The 20,853-nt window shown below is 43.9% G+C and overlaps 1 long non-coding RNA gene across 1 annotated transcript in view; it reads left to right on the forward strand.

Annotated features, from left to right (window-relative positions):
- The window catches only part of LOC139996109 (uncharacterized), a 201,287-nt gene that overhangs the window by 139,286 nt on the left and 41,148 nt on the right, over positions 1-20,853 (forward strand). The window lies entirely within an intron of this gene.

The raw sequence follows: 20,853 nt of genomic DNA on the forward strand, positions 1-20,853 counted from the left end.
GAAATTATACTGAAAATCGACAGAGTTGTTTTCTATTGTCTTTTTGAAGCATCCTTTTTTTTTTATCCTTTTTGTAATCGTGGAAACTATTGAAAAATAGAGTTTCAATTTTGCAATGTTCTATTTTTCGTTATAATCCTCGTTGCGAATTGCGAACGTTGGAGTAAAGGAAAAAAGGGAAACTGACAAATTGCGATTTTCATTGAAAAAGATGTCTTCCGGTGAAGCTGTCGTCTTGGGGAAAGATTAAAATAGATTTATGCACGGTAGAATATTGCGAAGACGTACCTAATAAAAATACCATCTAGCTCCACGTTTGTCCGTACCAGGAGAAAAGGAAATTTGTTTTACGCGAATGCAACCAGAATTTCAAAGTGTCGAGAGAATCCAACTACGTCATACTTGGCTCGGGACCACATGTAAAATAGATCCATGAAACCCGGAAACATTTTGCGTGGATGAGATTTATACAATTTCCAAGACGTTTTCGAACCGTACATTCATCATGTTTGAAGCTTTCGACTTGTCACAAATATCTTGAGCCGTGCAACTTCAACTATCTTAGTTTATGAATTTATTATAAATGCTATTACCTCAAACTTTCTCTCTTAACTCTTTCACAGCAGAAGATTCCTCGGTTATGTAAAAAGGTATTTATCTATCAATTAATGATAATTAAACTGTAAATATTTATATTTATATTTATATTTATAGAAATAAGTAAAATTGTTAATGTACTTTCTTTATAACAAAATATCAAGTTAAATGAACGATTACAACATAATTTATCCATAATTTTCTCCAATTATAGGCAAAATATTTATTCAGAAATTATCCAGAAACTTTCGAACAGAAGTATATGCTCTATAGCTTCGGAACAAAAAGCTTGATTTACACCAACTTTCTTGGAAGCGTCTTCCACTCCTAGAATTTCGAACATCGATAATACCCTCGAGTCTGAATCACACGATATATCCATCCCTCCTGACCGAAATAGTGGTTGGGTGTATGGGTTAGTTTCACTTCTATTCGAAATGTTTACTATACGCAATTCGGCATAATGTTGCAGTCTCTCAACCCCTGCCGAGTTCTCGAGGTGGTCAAATCTTTGGCACAGAAATGAGGGCTGTAATACATATCTATAGCAGGCTGGAATTGTTTAAGGAGTTAGCGAGTGTCGCTCCCTCGTCGAACTTCTCTGTTCAAGAGGGTTGTATTGTACTTCAAATTCACCAAATTATACCATCGTACTTCGCATCTCAATGCGAATGGATACATATTGGAAAACGAAGATTCTTTTCTTTTTCTTTTTTCTTTTTTTCCTTCTCGTTTGTATGAAATAGATTAAATTGCTAAATTACGTAGAACGAAATCGAATTTACTTCTAGGCGATTGCATCCGATAAATTGAACGCGGTAAATTTCCTATTTGTGGGAAAATAAATACAGAATCTTTCTAGGTCGAGCACCCTCCGTCGTAAACGGCTTGTTCGATGGAACAGCCTCTCGAATTTCGAGCCAGTTGGAATGTGACCGACGACATTTATCTTACCGTGAGATTTTAAACAACTTAATACTCTCTTCGATATCAATAAAATAGAAATTCATTATTCCGCATCATAAACTGTTTCAATCGCACTATAATATCGATACTACGTGATACGTAGAAACCTACGATAAACAAGCGACAGGAATATGCTAATATTGTCATTACCGAGTTCTCGCGGAAACAACAACAGTAAGAAACAACACGAACAAGCCTCCAGCGAACGAAGCGACCAGAAATGGCTAGTATCGGCAAATAGACGAGATTATTTCCGCGATGGCAAAAGAAAAGATACGTGTCGAAGACCCCGGAAGGAGCGATTCTACGTGCGCGCGACTGGAAAAAGGATCTTTCGCGTACGCCCATGTAGAACGGTACAAACCTCCATCCACATCTAGCGGGATCCAGCGTATACGAGGACACGACGAGAAAGCGGGCGTTCGTTTAACACCTATAGATCGACTTGGTGAGGACAGAGAGAGAGAGAGGGCGAGGGATGAGACGGAGAAGTTGGAAAGCAGAGGGACGACGGAGGTGAGAGAGCAAGAGAGAGGCGCAGCAACGGTTCTCTGTTCGGGGGTGGTTTTCGGTGTACGAGGGGCTGGTCCGACCGATGGAAAGTCCTGAGGGATGAGGGAGGAGGTTGCCAAGGCAACGCTCTGCCAGCCTCGGCTTACTTTAGCTCTGCTCGTGCACTCGGATCAATACAGCATCACCGTGAGTTCCCGGACCAAACACACCCCCTCGACACCCGCCCCTCCCACTACCTACTCCCCCCCCTTCTTCCATCTCCGTCTCATACCACGCTGCTCCCTCGATCTTCTCTCTTTCACCAACAATTTTTCTCCTTCTTTCTCGCTTCGTTTCTCGATTACCCTCTGGCTCTTTTCATCTCTGTTTCACCGTCTGCTCGTTCCTCGTTCAACTTATCCCCGGCTCCGCTCCTTTTCCTCTTTCCTTCTCTTTTATTTGCTGAATGTACGCGCCTCTCCCTTCCGGGGCTCGTGACTCTCGTTCTCTCCTTGTTTCATTCTACCCGTATCTATTTAGTCGTCTCTCTCGTCCACCAGCCAAGCTGCCTGTGTCCGGCCGTGGGCTCTCGGTGCAGTGATCGCAAAAATTATCGCGCCGTTTTCGGTAGGTCATCCACGAAAACAATCGAGAGCCATGCGAACGACGAGACGCGGTTAATTAGAGATTTACCGACAGAAGGAACAAGTTGCGGTCTTGGATGAACTTTTTCTACCGTCGTATTATTTTTCTATGGGATCTTCCTACGGGAACGATATAGATTTTTGTTTCTTTTTTATCATTTTTCTCGATACTCCAGTGGCGAGGGTTATAAATACCTGACCTTAGCTAGCTTCATTCACTGCCCCCGTCACATTGATCTTTCCTTGAGCGAATGTTAATACTCCAATTCATTTCATGCATATTTTTATATTAGAACAGGACGATGCTCGTATCACGTTCCAACTGTTTCTTCGTTTAGTTTCCCTCGTGACTCTAAGTAGCATTTCTTTCGACAGTTATAGAATTTCCGAAGAGATCCCTCTACAACGAGCACGTAGATTATTCTTTTCTCGCAGTTGGCACGGCCAATGTGGTTTCATCTGAAAACTCAGCCCGAATTTCAACGAATAACATCGACATCTAACAACTTCCCAATCCTAGCCATCTCAGAGAATGTCTTTTCTCGTGGCATCAATGTACAAGTGGATGCACCTAAATCGCTCACCTAGTAATCGAAACGAAATTCCTGACCACGATTTTCGAATGCCAGCGTTCGAGATGGAAGCAACTCCGGACACACACACCCAAATTTAAACGATCGATGTAAAGCGTCATCCGCAATTCGACGATCAATGCACTCCCCAGTCATCGTCGAGTCGGCGTTGCTCGTCGAGTTTCATTATTATCCGAAAAACGTTCGTTCAGAGACGAGGAATAATTACAACTAGCCCGGAAAGCACTCGTCGTCTACTCAAATTTGTTTCAACAACCCACGGAATCGCTCTCTCTCTCTCTCTCTCCTTCTCTTTCCATGTCTCTCTTTCTCTCTCTCTCTCTCTCTCTCTTCACACGCTGCTAGGTGCATTCTCGTAAACGTCGAATCATATAAATTGCAGCGCACCGATTCGGATGGATCGTTTCGTTCTTCGTAATGCGCTTCTTGGCTGATGGCGTGACGTTCGAGGGTCGAGGACACGGATGGATCAACAAATTCAATCGGACTCTGATCGTTTCGGTTTTATACCGAAGCAAAACTCGTAGGGGATGTAAATCACTCGTAGCAGCCGTTCACCGCTCCATTTTCTCGCGTTTTATCTCTCTGAGTCATCGATGAACTTCTCTACCTTGTCACGGAGAATTAAAGAAATAAAGGAAGAGGGAAATGGTAAAAGAGAACGTAGGTAGTTTCGACGACGAGCGCGCTCATCGATTCGCGAACTTCTTCGGACGTTCTTTTTCCGTCGAGCGGAATTGGAATCGCGGAATTTTGAACTAAATTAAATCGTCGACACGCTGAAAAAATATAAGAGCAGAGTATTGGAACGAGATGGGCTCCGAGCGACGGCTGCACGAAGATATAGGTTCACTTTCTTTTTTACATGATTTCTCCACTACCGTTGTATAACTTTACGTTTGTTCGTTTTATTTCGAAAGTAATTATATCTTGTATTACTAAAAGGAAAATAACTTGTTCGTAATATAGAAACAAATATAATACGTGAGATCAATTTGTGCAACGACAAAGATGGAAAAGTTCGCCATCAGAGGAGAACGGAAAAATCATGGCGGGTGTCGAGCAGCTTAATTGACGATTTCTCGTCGGAACTACAGCAATGTTGTACACGATGTGCAGCCCTGGTTTCCCACGCGAACTTAGCCAAGATCATAAACGCGTGAAATCGAAGCCTGCATCTCGTAGTAGAGTACACGAGAGAACTTAAATTAATTCGCGTTTTTACCAATATATAGTCAATGAACATCGTATCTCGTCTCGTATACGCGATAACTCGAAGAGGTAATTTAGACGATAACTACGTGATCGAGACGAGCAAGTTTCGTAGATAGTTCGTTCAGAGAGATAAGAGGACGATCGGAAACGATATATGAGATTCAATGGTCGATTAAAAAAAGGAATGCTCGTAGAAACTGGTGGTTGATTATGATCAACGACTTCGAACCCAGCGGCACACGGGGCAAAGGGTGGAAAAATGATAAACTTGGAGAAAGCCGGTAATCGGGCAGAAGTTCTCCGCGAGTTTGCCATGGAAAACACAAGGAGACACCCTCTCCATCATTTTGCTCGTAAATTCAACGGGATAAGAGGGGTGAAAGAGGACTCCGTGTCTGGATGCCAAAAAAGAACTTCTCTCGCTCGGCTCGAAGATTAACGAAGAGGAGGAAGATTAACTGACGCTTCCTCCAGAGCGTACTTCTCGTCCTTTACTTACGTGCACAGAGGCACGACTGTCTCTCGCCCCGAGCAACGTGTCATCGGGAAAAATAATGGCCACCGTCGCGGGATCAAAGGCTAATCGGAATCCCTTGTATCGTCCCGTGACTCGTCGGTGAAAAGGTGTTTCAAACGAGCAAAGTAGAAATGTAGAGAGAAAGAGAAGGCGGAGGGATGAAACGTACGCCGTGGAGCGGCGGCGAACGATCGGAGAACGAAAACCAGACGAATCGCCGTCGACTTTAATCCCCGGGTCCCGGTATCGCGACCGTTTGATATTATAACGATTCTCGATGAAATCTGGCGAACTACGCGAAAGCATCGACTTTTCCCCTATCTATTCCGCTGCCCAGAGTTGCTCTAAAAAATTGTCGGAGCCCTTCACGGGTGAAAACCAATTTCTCGTCCTTTCAACGGCCAACGATGTGTCACTTCTTCCGGGTCTTTTTACAAGGGAGGACGAAATCCGTCGTTTTCTTCGTTGGTCGCGTAAAAGCGGGCGAGAAGTGTCGAAAATAAAAAGAAAAGCTACGTGAAAGGATGGAAGGGCGAAGGGGAAGAGGAGGTGGACGTTCGAGTAGAATAAGGACAAAAGCGATGATCGGAGAAGGACAGGCAGTTGAGTGCAAGAGAAGCAAAGGAACAGGAAGAAAGGCACAAATGAAATTTAATAAAATTTCAAGCGCGCTGGTCGGACCGTACACAGAGAGCTGCCGGGTCCGTTGGCGGTCACCATGGAGACGCAGCTTCCCGCACCCCGCGACGTCACTGCTCCATCGATCTGCAACCCCTCTATGGATATCGCCACCACTATAGTCGCTTTACCCACCACCACCACCACCACCACCACCACCTCCGATACCATCACCAACACCGACGACATCGGCCGATCTTCTCTGTACGTTTGCATCCGTGTACGCCTCTTTACACTCTCCTCGTCGTACGTCCACAATCCCCTGGACCGCGTAATGATACGTGGATGAGGGTGCACATACAGAGACGTTGGCCATGTATACGTTCGTGCACGTAGACGTAGGAGCAGCCCGTGCAGCAGCCGGATACTCACGCAGCCGTGGCACGGTAGTACGCATAGGGAAAGTGAGTAACCTTGCCGGTTGCCTGGCTGGCTGGTGTACACCTTTCGAGTCTACCTTCGTTCCGAGCTAGCAGGTGAGGGTGGAGTCGCAAAGATGAACGCGAGTACAGAGAGCAGCAACGAGCGAGACGGAGAGAGGAAGAACCGACAGAGAGAATGAGAAAGAGAAGGCAGCCCTTATTTCTGCGATTCGTCCGGTGCACCCTTCGCCGGATCGCATTATCGATCGATGGATGGGTGCGAACGGGGCAACGGCGAACGACGTCCCCCTCTGTGGACCCCTCCTGTTCTCTTACACTTTTCCTTTACTTTAATACATCATCGATGACTCTTCTTCTTTCCCTTCTTTTTCCCACAACTTCTATGTACTTTCTTTTTTGCCTTGTGTATTCTTATGTAAGGTATCCCGTTATTTCCTCCTTTCCATGATCCTAGTAGTATAATTAAATTCGAGTCACGGTGAGAAGAAGCTGCCACTGATCCGTATTAGTGCGCTCGCGCTTTTACACGTTGATGACGATACGAGCTTCGTTGTGCTCGCGTGAAAAAAGGATGCACGAAACACACGGAAGATGTTCCCGAACGACGAATTAGATTCTCTATGCTAAACACGATGAAAAATGAAAATTGATGGCAACGATATTGGCAATAAAATAGTTAGACGAATTTCTCTTCTTTCCTCGATCGTCCTCTCTTTGATCTATCTTCTCGTTAATTGTTCTGCTTCCTCATTAAGAGGAGGATCTACTCTAGACCTGGGAATCTAATAAATTATCCGGGACCTCTGCCTCTCTGCATGCGGTTGATTCTTCTAATTGTAAACCGACGCGCGGCGCGTTCCTCTTCCTCTTTAATTTCATTAAAACTCGCGTTGCATCTTTCTCCGTCATTTCAGCACCGCTTATAGCCCGTTAATCGAATCCACGGTTAAGAGCGCAATTTATATGGAGCACGGACCGCCTTCTTTCTCTCGCTTCTATTTTTTCGCCGTCTCTTATGCCTCGATCCCGCGGGATTCAACGACGAAACACGCAATAAATAGCTCCGCCTTCTCCTTTCTTTGCCGTGTTACTTTTTTACCTTGCAAGAAAATACTATTTACATCATTCTTTTATCGTTCATCTCCACATTGTTCTTGGTAGGTCAGATAAAGGATCTGAAACTCGCTGCGGTATGTTCAGAAATAGCTTTGATCGCGATTATCGCGGTACCGTAAAACATTTATCTAACGTTTCGATGCAAATATTGTATCCTGGACAAAGCTTTATATTTTATGTGAATTAAGATTTTCCACCAATTTCGAAATTTTAATCGTAATAGGTAAAGTCTGTTCCCGAAATAAAATCGGAACGAAAGCAGTTTAACGAGCAGAACCTCAAGCGGGTCAATCTAAAGTTTTATTACGGACATATACCCAAATTTTTCGTCAATTTAAAAATGAGAATTAAAATGGAAATAATTTAACGAACGACAGAGAACCAGTTTCGAATTTTATTACAAATATTATATTTCCAAAACTATTTATTTATTATTTATTCAAATTCTTCGCCAATCTTAATACTTTAATTACCACAGATATAATCTGTTCCGGAAAAAACAAAAAAAAAAAAAAGAAAAATCGAAACGGGAGCAGTTTACCGAACAGAGGAGGCAAGCCAATCGAAAGGGCCTGACGGACATCGGGTTGCGCCGTTTACGCGCGGCTAGGGAGGAAAGGAAACACCGCGAAACGTCATTTCCTCGAGTGTTTTTCTTTGCCACACAGACCACAACGATACGCAGGCCATTTCTGCCTTTCCCGTCTATGGGGGTTGCTGGCCTCCGGCAAGCTACAGCTGATCCCAAATTTTATCTCCCCCCGTGACCAATCAGGAGGTCGGTGTCCCGCACACGATCGAGCTAGACGGTGTGACGCCAGTAGTCCCGACGGATTTTCACCCTCGGAACGAACCCGACTGCGCGGAACCCTCTTCTCTCCGCTGCGTTCCTCTTCTCTCTTCGCTCTCTCTGCTCTCTTCGCTGCGGGATCGCTGTTAACGACGACGCACCGTGACCGAGAACCTCACCACGTCCGAGGAAACGATCAGTCGGAAACACGCTATCTCGATATTTCCATTTGCTCTCCTAATTTTTTCCTCCTGTTTCCTTTCTTACATCGTTAACAATTATGTCAAGCGATTAGTAATTTGTCAACGTAGGATCTTTGATGTTTTCTCAAATATAGTTTCATAAAGGTATACGAGTCTGTACGTGCAAAAGTATTATCCAGCGTTCTCATCGTAAATTAGAGCGAACAAGTTTCCATTTGAAAGGAAAGGAAGATTTTCCTAGGCAGAGTTTTATCGATTCCCAAAAAACGACCGATACGAAATGCAGCCTTGACAGTCGGTATCGGCTGTCCGTGTAACGTGAGAGAGGGGTAGGGATAGGTGCATGGGAACCACCAAAATTGGAAAGGCAATAAGGGTGTACCGAGGGTGCACCTCGGCTCATGGGGGTTGCCTAGCGACCCCAGCATCCAAGCTCTCTTTCTTCCGTTTGGTAGCCCGTGTGCCTCTCTTTCCCTACCTATCCTCCTATTTACTGGCTCGTGCTGCCTCTCTCCCCTGTCCCCTCCGCTCTTTCATCCCCTTGCCGTCTCTCTCAGCTTGGGTCGGCCCCAACCGTAGAATACCAGCTCTCTCCGAACCTTCGTCCGTCTTTCTCCGCCCTCTAGTTTCTTCCCGTTCGTTTCTGTCCGTCTCTGGAAATACCAATACGCTCTTCCTCTTTCTTCCACTCTCCGTTACGCTGTTTTCCACCACCACCAGCGCCGTTACCGCGTACACCCCCTTTTTTTCCTCCGTTGTTTCTTTTTCTCCCTGATCTCTTTTCCATTCGACGCTCCGTAGTACTCTTCCGTAGGCTCATTCCCACCCTTCTGCTCATCCCCGTCTCTCTGTTACTCTCTTCGTTTCTCTGTGTTTCCCTTTCCCCTCCCTGGACCATCGTCCACCTCTTCCCTGCTCTCGCTCCACGGTCCTGGGACCATTTTTCCATCTTCTCCTTTTTTCTCACTCGTTCTCCTTCCTTCCGACGAGTGCCAGCTTCCTCGTTGGTTTTCCGTGTCTTTTCAACCTACGCCAGAACCCGGAATAGATACTCTTTCCTCTTTCATCCACTTGCCCTACAGTTTCGTCCTACTTCAACCCCCTTTCTTTCGTCCTTGTCGCTCGTTCCCCGTTTCTCCACGTAGATTCCCTTCCTTCTCCTCTACTCGAGGGATTCCCCTTGCTGCCGCGCGAGAAACTAGCCCTGCTGCTCTCGCAAGGAGGCCGTGGCCCGAATTCTATCGACCCACGGTGTGTACCTACTATCAACAGCCTTCAGCTTCATTCACCCGCCCAAAAGATCCGGTTAAGAGATTGCGTACGCACACAGAAGACCGGCACGTGTTTTTGTTTTTGCGACGTTGGCCGGCTTCCGCCAGGGTTGCACCCGAGGAACACCCGGTAGTCGTCGATTTTTTTTACGATCCGACGCGGCGCGGCGAACTGCGAGCGACGAATTGTCGGAATCGAGTCGATTGGAAACGATGGCGATGCAGGGTGGCTCAATGAGATGAATCCTATTGGTCAAAGTTCTTTTATTTATTTGTACGCAAACTTTTTTTGGGAAAAATGGAAAGATGCGGTGGATACAAAAAATATTCAAATATTTATAGTCTCGTTTCTCGATCAAATTTTTTTTCTGTCAGATTCTACGTTTCATTTTCGTAGTATCGAGTCTTTTTTTTTTTTTTGTAGCCGTATTATTCACAACATTATAATTTTAATATACTTGGATTGAATTCATTAACATGTAAATTATATAATTAATACATTGGCGTGGAATTATATTTTGTAACCACTGTATAACGAGGATTTCTTAAATTACGCTACAGGTTACTGCTGATTCGCTAGACATTGTACTAGGCGATTGACTACCATGAACAAGCCAGTATTTTCCAATTCTGTGAAAATTACAGAAACCAGGGACCCGGATAAAGCGGATTCAATTCATATTTCATTGGGACGCGAATGAAATTTTATTCGTTCACGCATGCATGAAATACGCCATCCCTTTTAATAATAAATCGCGGCACTCGATGTTAGTCCGTAATGGCTGTTTTGTCAAACGGTAATTTTAACGTTGTACCATACCCGGAGAGTATTCGATATTGTACCGGGCGGTAATTGAAATGGTAAGTCTGAAAGGGAAGTATAAAAAATAGAATGTGAACAAGGAAAGCAATAGGAAATAACGAAACAAAAAATAAAGAATATCGTAGAGTAGAAACAAAACACGACTGTAAAAGCCATCGAAGTTCGAAATTGGTCGAAACGTCAGCCAATTCCCTTTTTAGAATTGCAATCATCACCTCTACCAACGTCGATAACGCTCGTTGCCTCGGGCAATTTAATTCAAACATAAAAAATAATCCCTTTGATGATAGGTGGAGGTCGGCTGGAACGGAGCCAGCGGTCACGGAGAAGCTAGCTCCATGGCCAATCTCCATTCTCCGCGAGATCTTCGACAAAAATTTGTTTTCTCTTCCCACATTTCGTTTTGGCATTTCCCTATGTTCATCGTGGAAAACACGCGTATCAAGAGAGAACGATCGTCGATCTTCAACATCGTAGTTTGTAATATAAAATGATGCACCAAAGTCTGCAAAATTGAATGTAAACTTGCAAATATTTCTTATAAAAGACCGTACGACACGATAAGATCGAAGGTAGATGTAAAACGTTAATATAATATTATTTGGTATTATATTCAATCTTCTTTAAGAAGATTCGTCATTAAACTTCGATCACAATTGAAATTTCAATATATTCGCGGTTAGATTAGCTATGAGTTCGATCGACGACAACATAGCGAATCTTAAGACTACTTTCCTGTAAAAATAAGAAACGTGACTTATCATATTCTTCTTTCGTAGTCTTCGATTTCAAACGTTCTTTTGTCCAGTATTGTGTATACATACAATGGCCAGAAGAAGTATTGGCGCATCTCCTTATTTTCCACTGTAGCAACCATTTATTCGTATGTCATTATCATAGTATTAAATATTTAGACTAAATACTTAATATTATATACATAATTAATAATTAAAGTACTAAATAAACAAAGTTATATAAAAGTATGGAATGATACGAGATCTAATATACTCGGAACCAATTAATTAGTATATAAATGCTATAACAAATACAGTGGGATGCCAATGCTTTCCGTAGCTATTGCAAACATTTTTCACACAAAAAAATTAATTTTCCCAGAGATATAATATCCACTACCTTGAATTACAAATTGCACTCCGTCTCCTAACTTTTATTAATTCCCATTCGATTAGTTTGATATTCTATTGGTGACAATCGATCTTTTCGTAGACGAAGGCTATATTTACATTTACATGTTTGTTGACAGGGACGCGTCCCTTACTCTCGCAGCACACAAATCTCGTTGGCTCTCCGCAGGAGTCACAAGGATTCCGCTCTTCTAACAGCAGGTGGCTATTAGACGGACACGGACACCGGTGGCCTCCAGTTTTACGGTCTCCGTAGTCCTTCCACCCGCGATTCGATTTTCTCCAATCGACACCGACAACCATGCAAGATCGAGATAATCCCGGTGATCGTGATTCACTTCGTCCCGAGAAAGGTAAAGTGAGTTGTTTATTGCGCCGCGCCACTGGTAACACTTTTACGTTCGCTCCATGTCCCGCCGGCCGTGTCGTTTATACACTTCCAGTAGCTAGTATATTTTTTCGAATTGATAGTCGTTCGTTTATTAGAGAGCTATTTTACTACGTCAAACCCACCCTTTTTTTTTTTTTTTTTGTTACCCCATTTTTAATAGGGTACGTAGTGCTGTCATGTGTTTTTGACGTTTATATATGCGAAATCGTATATCTCGATTGATAAAACAAATGACTATGCGTTTTTAGAGAATTCAAAAATTTCCCTGATTTATATACTCGGAGATTATTTATCTCTTAACCCTACCAGAGTGCTTACATTTACATTTACTATCAATTTTTAATTGATATTTGTTACGTTAACATTAACTTCGTAATACACATAAAAGATATTAAAAAATGGAATATTAAATGCAACTCCACTGCTCTCCAAATATTTGTACATGTGAATCACGTATCTTGATTTATAATAAATAACTATATATTTCTAGATCAGGTAAATTCAACGATATTCTTAATTTATGTCTTTCGTATATTTTTTCACTCTCAAGCTTCATTTTTCTTGCATCTACATTTATCTAATTGTTGATCGATGACTGTTTTACTAATATGAATCTACTAGTGAACATGGAAGACACTTAAAAATGTCTGAACACTAGAAATAGTTCTGATGGCAAAAGCCAAACCAGTGTCTGACCAACAAGTGTCTAATACTACTTACGTTCTCAAACAAGGCGCACGGTCTTTAATCAAAACCCTCTCAGCCAATGCACGTAGACGAAGGAAAAAAAAAAGGGATATTATGCGCAGCATTTTACGCAACGTTGCAGGATTAATGACTCTCATTATACCTTTAACAAGAACGAGTACAAAAGAAATTAATACTCACTTTCGATATCAGCGCAACGATTCGGTTCAATTGGTACGCCGGTTAAATCGTGCTATTAAAAATAATTAATCGCCATCAAGTTCGCGCAATATTCTCGCAAAACTGATTTCTCAGATTAAGCATAATTATCAATTATAAAACGCAGAAGCAAATCGACGAAACGTTACAACAACTTTCCGACGTGCTCGTAAAAGGATGCGAGTATGAAGGCATGAAACGTTCGTTTTTCTTTAATCGAGACAAACGTGCTTTTGATTTTTAGACGAATTAGTTTACTAACCCTTCCGAGGCGAATTTTTCTTTTAATTCTGTTACGTTCTTCCATAGTAAAAGTTATCTTGAGATGCATTGTATTATTATCTTTAAAAGGATTAACGCAAGTATTATTGCTAACGAAATACGACGTTCGTGATACTAATTTAAAAAAAAATACTGTTTAGAATTTTATAAGATCTTAACAAATCCATTCTATTTTTCATCCTGAAAACTGATATGGCTGCAAAGAAGTTTAAAAACCCTGATCAACGTAATATCGTTCTTTGTATATAATTAAACGCTTTTACTTGAAATATATTCCGTCTGAAAATTAAAGCAGTGGCTAACCCCTTTACACGCGTATCGACAGAGATACGCGTCTTCGGTTTACACATCGACCATGTTAATTACGTGTTAGTCGTACGCTGTAGTGCTGGACTAATATGCCCGCAAATTCGTGACGCGGCTCGTCAATACAGGTAACAGTGCAGTGTATTTCCATCCATGTGCCGCCATGCAGTGTAATTTTCCGCGTACCACTGATTAATATCGCCTCGATATAGTAAAACGGACAAAGATATTATATATATTCCATCTATAATAATGTTCTAATAAATTTTTCGATAAACATCCTCCTCGAACGTCGAAGCTTTCGATGATAGATAACGTAAATATTTGATATCGTTAAAAAAGCCTTCCACCTCTGATAACCCTTGATCCAACTTTCTCGAAACTACCACCCGTATCCCATAACATCGAGCACAACGTTAATTTCATTAAAACGTTCGATTGGAATTACCGAGTTGTCAGTCGTTTCGTCTCCGCTAATTGCCGATCAATTTTCCAATTTCCGCGGCGTTGTTGCGGCTTGCAGAAGGAAAAAAGAAGCTCGTCGAACGAATCCAACCGTACCAAACGTATTTACGGGGAGGAATAGCCGCGTAGAATGTTTCGAGGCTGTGTTATTTCCTCCTCGTATCCAAGCGACAAGAACGATCCGGTGAAAAAAAAAAAAGAGAAGGGAAAAAAGAAGAGGAAAACAAGGTCCGCTTTTTTTCCTTCTCGACAACATCATCTCGAACAGGAAAAGAACTTTCGAACTCGAAAGATGGCGGAACTACGGCGTGGAGGGATTGAAGGTGATTATTAGAAGAACGAAGGACTGGGTAATCGACGATACCATCCGCGCGAGAAAACGGACCGCCTAGACGGGGATGAAACTTGGATTTTCTTCGCCGATCAACCTTCCTTTCGTTTTATTCTGGTCGAGAAACGCGGCTCGCCGGTGTGCGAGCTTTAATTGATATTAGGAAGTTGAGAAAAGAAGGAAGTAGGGCGGAACAAGTCGTTAAAAATGTAGTGGACGGTAAACTTCGAGGCGGTTCTCTCGCGTTTGCTCTCGATGAAAATCGGCCCGCGTTTTTAATTGCTTCCCTACCCTCGAGCAAGCTCACGGAAGATTCTTCTTCGAAGAATAACCGAGTCTTCCCCCAGCGAACGTTGCGATCGTTGCGCGACTGTGTTTTCTTGCAATGGGAACTAAGGAAACGGATTTTAATTTTCCTTCGTTTCCTGCTTTCTTCGCGCGGCCCGGTTGAATTTCAGACGGAAAAAGACTCGACGCGAGCGTATTATTAGCGAAGCTGCCGAGAGTACCGTCGCTGAGAGCAAGAAACGGAAATGGCGCGACGTAAACGAGTCGTTCCGCTCTTCCGCGGATAAAGTAACAGTGGAGGTGAGATCAAAGTCAAGTCCTTTCTCTTTTCCTCTTTTCTCTTTTGTTTCACCTGCAACGAGAAATAATCTGGTAAAAGAGCTTTTTTCCTCGATACTTTGATACGAGACGCGAGTCTGGTCGCATTAAACAAAAACTCGAACATAGTACGCATAGGAGGCTTCCTATCACGCGAGAAACGGGCTTTTCTTTTTGTGTATTCCCAGACTACGACTGGTAGATTAACTTAGACTTTCTTTGTTACGATTGCGAAACCAAACGCGAGACGAAATAACGACGTTTAAAGTACAAAACGGTCAGATTCTGCTAACGTTTATACCGCGATAAGCTCTGTAGCGAATAAAACGCAAACACGTACGAAACGTAATTAGATTTTTGCGTCCATCGCCAGGCACGTTCGGTATACCTCATTTCAATGAAAAAAACATTCTCGTTTGTCTCGTCCGTTTCTCGAACGCCGGTGCACAGGTACTCTCCCAAGAGACGAGTCTTGGATGATACGATGCGGGAACGTGAGCAAAGAACCGTCGTGAGACCTTGCACCCGAAATTCCCACCCCCTTTACGCGGCCAGAATCCAAAGACCGCGGGGGATCTAACGAAAACACCGAAGCGAGGCGAATCTCCCTCGTTTCTGGGTGACTCGTGGATGAAAGAGGGACGACGGGTGAGATCGCGAGGCAAAACGAGAGCGACGCGCGCGGGAACAGAGGAATTGAAACACATTACAGGTCCATAGTAGGTGGAGGTAGGGGCTTGCTAGGTTGCCAGTCAAAGAGGGAAAAAGAATTAGGAAGCAAGGAAGGAAGGAAGGAAGTAACGAACGAACGAGACCGCGCGAGAAAGATATAGTCTCTCTGTGATCCGACTCTCCCCTGAAGGTTGCTCGTGGAAGAGGAGGTTGTACGCCCTTGAACGAAGACGGGCAACAGGAGCGTACGACGTGCATCCCTTTGGACAGAGACGAATGCCTCGGGAACGAGGAGAATGCTAGAGTCCCGTGCGCCGGGACTCGGAGAAACGAGAAACGCGAAAACGCGAAGGAAAGAGACAGAGAGAAGAGAGAAGAAGAATATGTAGTAGAGAAGAGAAGAGAAGAAAGGCGCGCGCGGTGTATGAAGCTCGATTTTCTGGGTGACGCTTGCGCGACTCGCGTTAAAGCGCGCTCGCGCCATCAGCCAACCACCACCAGTAACGACGACGAACCACCTCTCCCTGAGCGACGTGGTTCTGGGCAGAGCGACGGCAGGCGGGTAAACGCGAGCACCCGGCAGAGAAGCGGCACCACCATCAGTGCGATCACGAGCATCGCGAAGCCTGGTTTGGTCGCGGAAAATGCGCGGCAGGGGTGGAAAAGGGCCGACGTGAACGTACCACGCAGCCTGTGCCTGGCTGGCTGCCCGCCGGTTTTCGGCAAGAGACGACACAGCAGCAGCAGCAGCAGCAGCAGCAGCATCAGCAGCCTGTTCGTGACGAGCCCCAGAATGCTCCTGGAGGGGGCTGACTCGGAAGGGGAGGGAGGGGGGAGGCTCCAGAGTCGGCATCCTCGGTTCTAGGGTGGAAACCACTGCCACCGACAACGAGGGTTGGTGGGGAATTCAGAGAGGGCTAAAACGAGAGGTGGCTTGGTGGGAGGGAGAACAGTCGATCCCTGGGGCACTACCAGGGGGATTGGGGGTTGATATCGAGGGGCAGGGCTAGGTGGGCGAAGACGGAGAGGGCGCAGTGATCCCGCGACCATCAAACCAACAACACCGTCCCGACACAAAACGGCGCATCCTGCTGCGCCCCCTTCTTCTTCTTCTGTCGCTTCTGCCGCTTCTGCTTCTTCTTCTTCGTCGACACGTCCTGTTCCATCGTAGTCGGCCACGGCGGCGTCGACCGAAGTCGGCTCACGCATCCTGGCTTTCTTGCCGCTTTCATCCACGCAAGACGTCGAACACGATCCTTCACGATGGATTCCATGGAGGTGTCCGAGAGATTCATCTCCTGGACCTGCTGTCGATGGACGATGGAGTATGGTTCTCCAATACGGTGACCGTGGCTGGAAGAGGATCTAGGAGACGTTCGATCATCTACCGTTGGATCCACGGAACACGGAATTCATTGGCAGGTAAAGTATACGAGGATTTCTCCTGTGACGATCTCAAGGTCAATCTTTGGTCCGATAGGTTTCCTTCCGATTTTCCCTGATCGTGTCTTGCCGGTTAAGGTGCCTTCGATCGTAAAGCTTTTGACCTTCTTTCGGCGGCTCTTTCGCGACATTTTGATGATCCGTGACGATCTTTATCGGTACGTAATTTCCTTTTTTATGTCCTGGGCTGAGGTAGTTCAAGGTTACGTATAAATCAGGAAGTGACGTTCACAAGGCTTTCAGGGTCATCGATGATACGGTCCGTTTTTTTCTTCTTTTTCGTAATTGTTGTTTTGAAGTAATTTATATTCCATAAAATTATTAATTAATGACATAATTATTTGACGACGATTATTATTGCGTCCATTTTTTACATTCGTTAATATAAAACGTAGAATTTTTTCCATCGTATTAATATCACGTTGTATTGATCGAATAAAACTCTTGATTAGAAAATGTACAGACTTGAAAAATTATAGTCCGTGAGGACTGTACCGCGATGACCTTTGGTTACGTCAAGTTACATCATTCGACACAGTCGATCTAATGACATATGGTCAGCTACGAATGTCGATAGGAGAAAAGCATCCGTGTTACGGAGAATCACCATATGTTGCGATGCCGGTAACGTTTTCTTTGGCCTCGACGCATCATTTTTAAAAAAAGCATCCGTCCAAGATAAACATCTCAAATGACGATACAAATTCATCGTACAGTACGATACACTCGTTACAGTTCTACGGTATATCTACGATATTATTATTCAAATACTTCGAACATTACAACCGAGTTACTTAATCGCTATCGTCGATGTTATCTCTCTTCTTCCAACAAGATTACGCAATTGTTTCCGTACACGCAGATGATAACTGACGAGACGTTCCTCTTAAATCCCACGAACGTTCTTCGATGTCGTAAGGACAACGTAACATCCTGACTTCTATAACACCCGGTAGACGAGGTGTTCCCCTATTCCGCGTAAGTACATTATGGTGTGTACTGTTGTTTTATCAGTAGTGCAGGATCGCCATGGCTACGAAGTATGAATAAGCCGTTGCCGGCACGTCGCCGCTAGCTGTCTAATTACCATTTTCGTAATTTTCTGTCACGAAACTGACTTTCAGTCGCCATCCTTAAAATCAGCCCACGATCGGCCCGGAAGTCTCCGAAACTGTGACGAGAAAAATCTCTCGCCACCTATCGACCACCACGATTCCGACTACTTCCGCAATTCGATAATCCTCTGGGAGAGATCTATCGATCGTTCTGATACCAACACTTATCTATACTACACTTTCAAAATTTATTATCTATTCATTAAAAAATGTATCATCTATCCCATGATCTTAAATATCAAGTAAGTAAAATTCGGAACAAAACGTGCAATATTCTTTAAATACACATATTTTCAAATTCATTACCTGTTCTGCTAAATATTAAATAAAATTTAGAGTAAAAATTATGCAATTTCCTTTGATTAGAGTTGTTAGAGATTATTAGAAAAAATTATTAGATTATTACAAATGTATCTAAAGTTTTATATCATTTATGATCCTTAATTATCGTTAATGGTCCTCGAACGACCGTTCTAATTGCGTGAGAGACCGTCTCGAGGATTGGACGATCCCGGCGAGACAACTTATCGAACTGTCAATATATGATCAGCTGACGAACTCGGCTGAGGGTTTCAGGACGGATTCCTATTTATAACCAACCGATCGGTCGTCCGCCGTTCGACGTTCGACGCCTCGATTACGCTAGAAAGATTCGATTACCAACGCTTCAGGGTATTTAAACTTTCAACGATCTTCCCATCCGATTGCACAAAATCAATCCTCCACATTCTACCAATCTTTTAAAACCATTATCCACTATGTGATTCTCTTTACGTGACAAATTTTCAAATATCCAATACAGACGACAAAATTCTATCTTGCCAATAACGTACACTTATCGATTCTTTGATTCTATATGTAAGTCAATGACAGTCGATTCTTTAATTCTATAGATAAAGCATTATGAAAAAGAATTGAATAGAAGATGCAATGAAAAGCTGTTGCTGACCTACGACCACTTAGCTGCCTCGCAGGGCCGAGACACGTCTCCTCACCCTCTTGTCGCAAATGCTGCCTCATCTTCCAACTCTCCCACTATCGTTGCCTCTCTGTTTCGCTCATGAAAACTGTTCATTTGTTCTAGATACCAGGTAGAACCATGCGGTTCGTCGGCCCGGTACCAGGGTTCTCATGAATGGAGGAGGGTTCGCCAGGATCGATGAAGAGGGCGTGCCTTCAGGGGAGGATTGGTATCCGTGACGTTTTCAACCCCACCTGAGAAGGCCGCAAACGGAGTGCACGTGCTCGATTACGTCATAAGGATAGCCGGGACTGGAGCGAGAGTAAAGTCATTCAGTGATCCTGTATCGCTGCTCGTTCCACGGTCATAAGACTCCACTTCCGGTTCTCACCGTAACTGTAAATTAATGTCAACTTTACGGTAAGATCCATTAGTTTCGTTTCTTTCTCATCCTTGATCCTCTTGTTGAATTTTTAGTAGTTCAAGTTTTAATAATAATACTTTCTGTTGATCTATTCACCCTTCTTTTCGTAATATATTTACTTTGAAACTTTCTTAGTTCGTTTTTATATATTTCTCAGCTTCGTAACATGCAAGACCGTATAAGATTCTCATAGTTAAAGTTCTATAGTCCCTTTAAATTATTTCTTTTGCGTTGTACAATTGCACTATAAAAGAATCTCGCCTTGCAACTCGAAAAAATTCGTAACGTGCAGAAATCCAAGTATCCAAGTAGCAGATCAAAATTCCCAAGTTTCGACATTCTCGAGACGAGCGTCAAAGTCTCCATAGACGGGAATTCGCGTCCTTGGGATTTTATCGCTCGTATAATTAGTGTCGTACTCGCCACGCCCGATTACCCACCCCTGTTCTACACTCTCGAAAACAGCTCTTCTCTCGCGGTATAGTTACCAAAACCAGGTAACGATCGTTTTCTTTCTTGCGTCCCGCGTTTCTATCTCCGTAAAGTACCGTTAGATCTTCGCGAGATCTAATCCAGATCGATCGTCCCAAATTCGCTTCCCCTGCTCTTCTTTATCATTCAGCCCCTTTCACGAGGCACGACGCTTTTTCCCGAGAAATTAACGACACTTTCGACATCCCATTGCAAATGTCAACGTTGGCTAGCATTTAAATAACTTCGTATTAAATTCCTCGTCTCCAAGGGTGTCTCCTGCGAGGGTTAATAGGCTGAGATCGGGAGAGAGGGTGGGGGTTGTCGAGGTTAGGCGAGAGGGGTGGGTGTAGCGCGAGGAGGGTTTAAATCGATGGATGAAACCCCCCTCCTGGTAACCCTGACCCACAGTTCTGGCAGACGAGGTCCCAGCCCTTCGAGGGAATGCCCCATTGTGCCACGGAAACCCCCGTTTCTTCCTCGCTTGACGGATGTGAATTGGCCTTTAGGGCGATTGTAGCTTTCAAGCACGCGCTGGACCCCGTTGCGCGCTCACACAAACACACGCACACACACATATGAACACTGTTACGGCCCCCCATATCGAGACACGCGCCCTTTAAAACGAGCAACACCCTTCTCACCAAGGTTTTCGGACGAGTTTCGGTCTACGGACCCCTTCGCCCTTTACTAGGACACTCGGCCAAAGAGATACGCTCGGCCAATCACCTCTTACATCACGAAAATTATGGGTTTTCGGATCGAACAGCACGATCCGCTATTGTGTCTCAAAAGGGGTACACTCGTCTTTCGAAAAAATTCGCTCGAGCTAGCGTGTAGTCGTGTCTCGTTGTTTTATGGGATATACGAGTTCGTTAGAGATACTTTGTTAAACGAGGAACTTTTTTTTTTTATTGGAAAAGTTTCGGTAAAAGGTATAAAAGTTTGTTCGTTCTCTCGTTTGGAGGTTGTAGACGATCGTACTTGTTTGTCGAAGTTGTGTTAGTGTCTCAATGGAATATTTTATGAATGAGAACGAGTATTCTT

The sequence above is a fragment of the Bombus fervidus genome, chromosome 17 (assembly GCF_041682495.2).
Source record: "Bombus fervidus isolate BK054 chromosome 17, iyBomFerv1, whole genome shotgun sequence".
In the NCBI taxonomy this organism is placed as follows: Eukaryota; Metazoa; Arthropoda; class Insecta; order Hymenoptera; family Apidae; genus Bombus; species Bombus fervidus.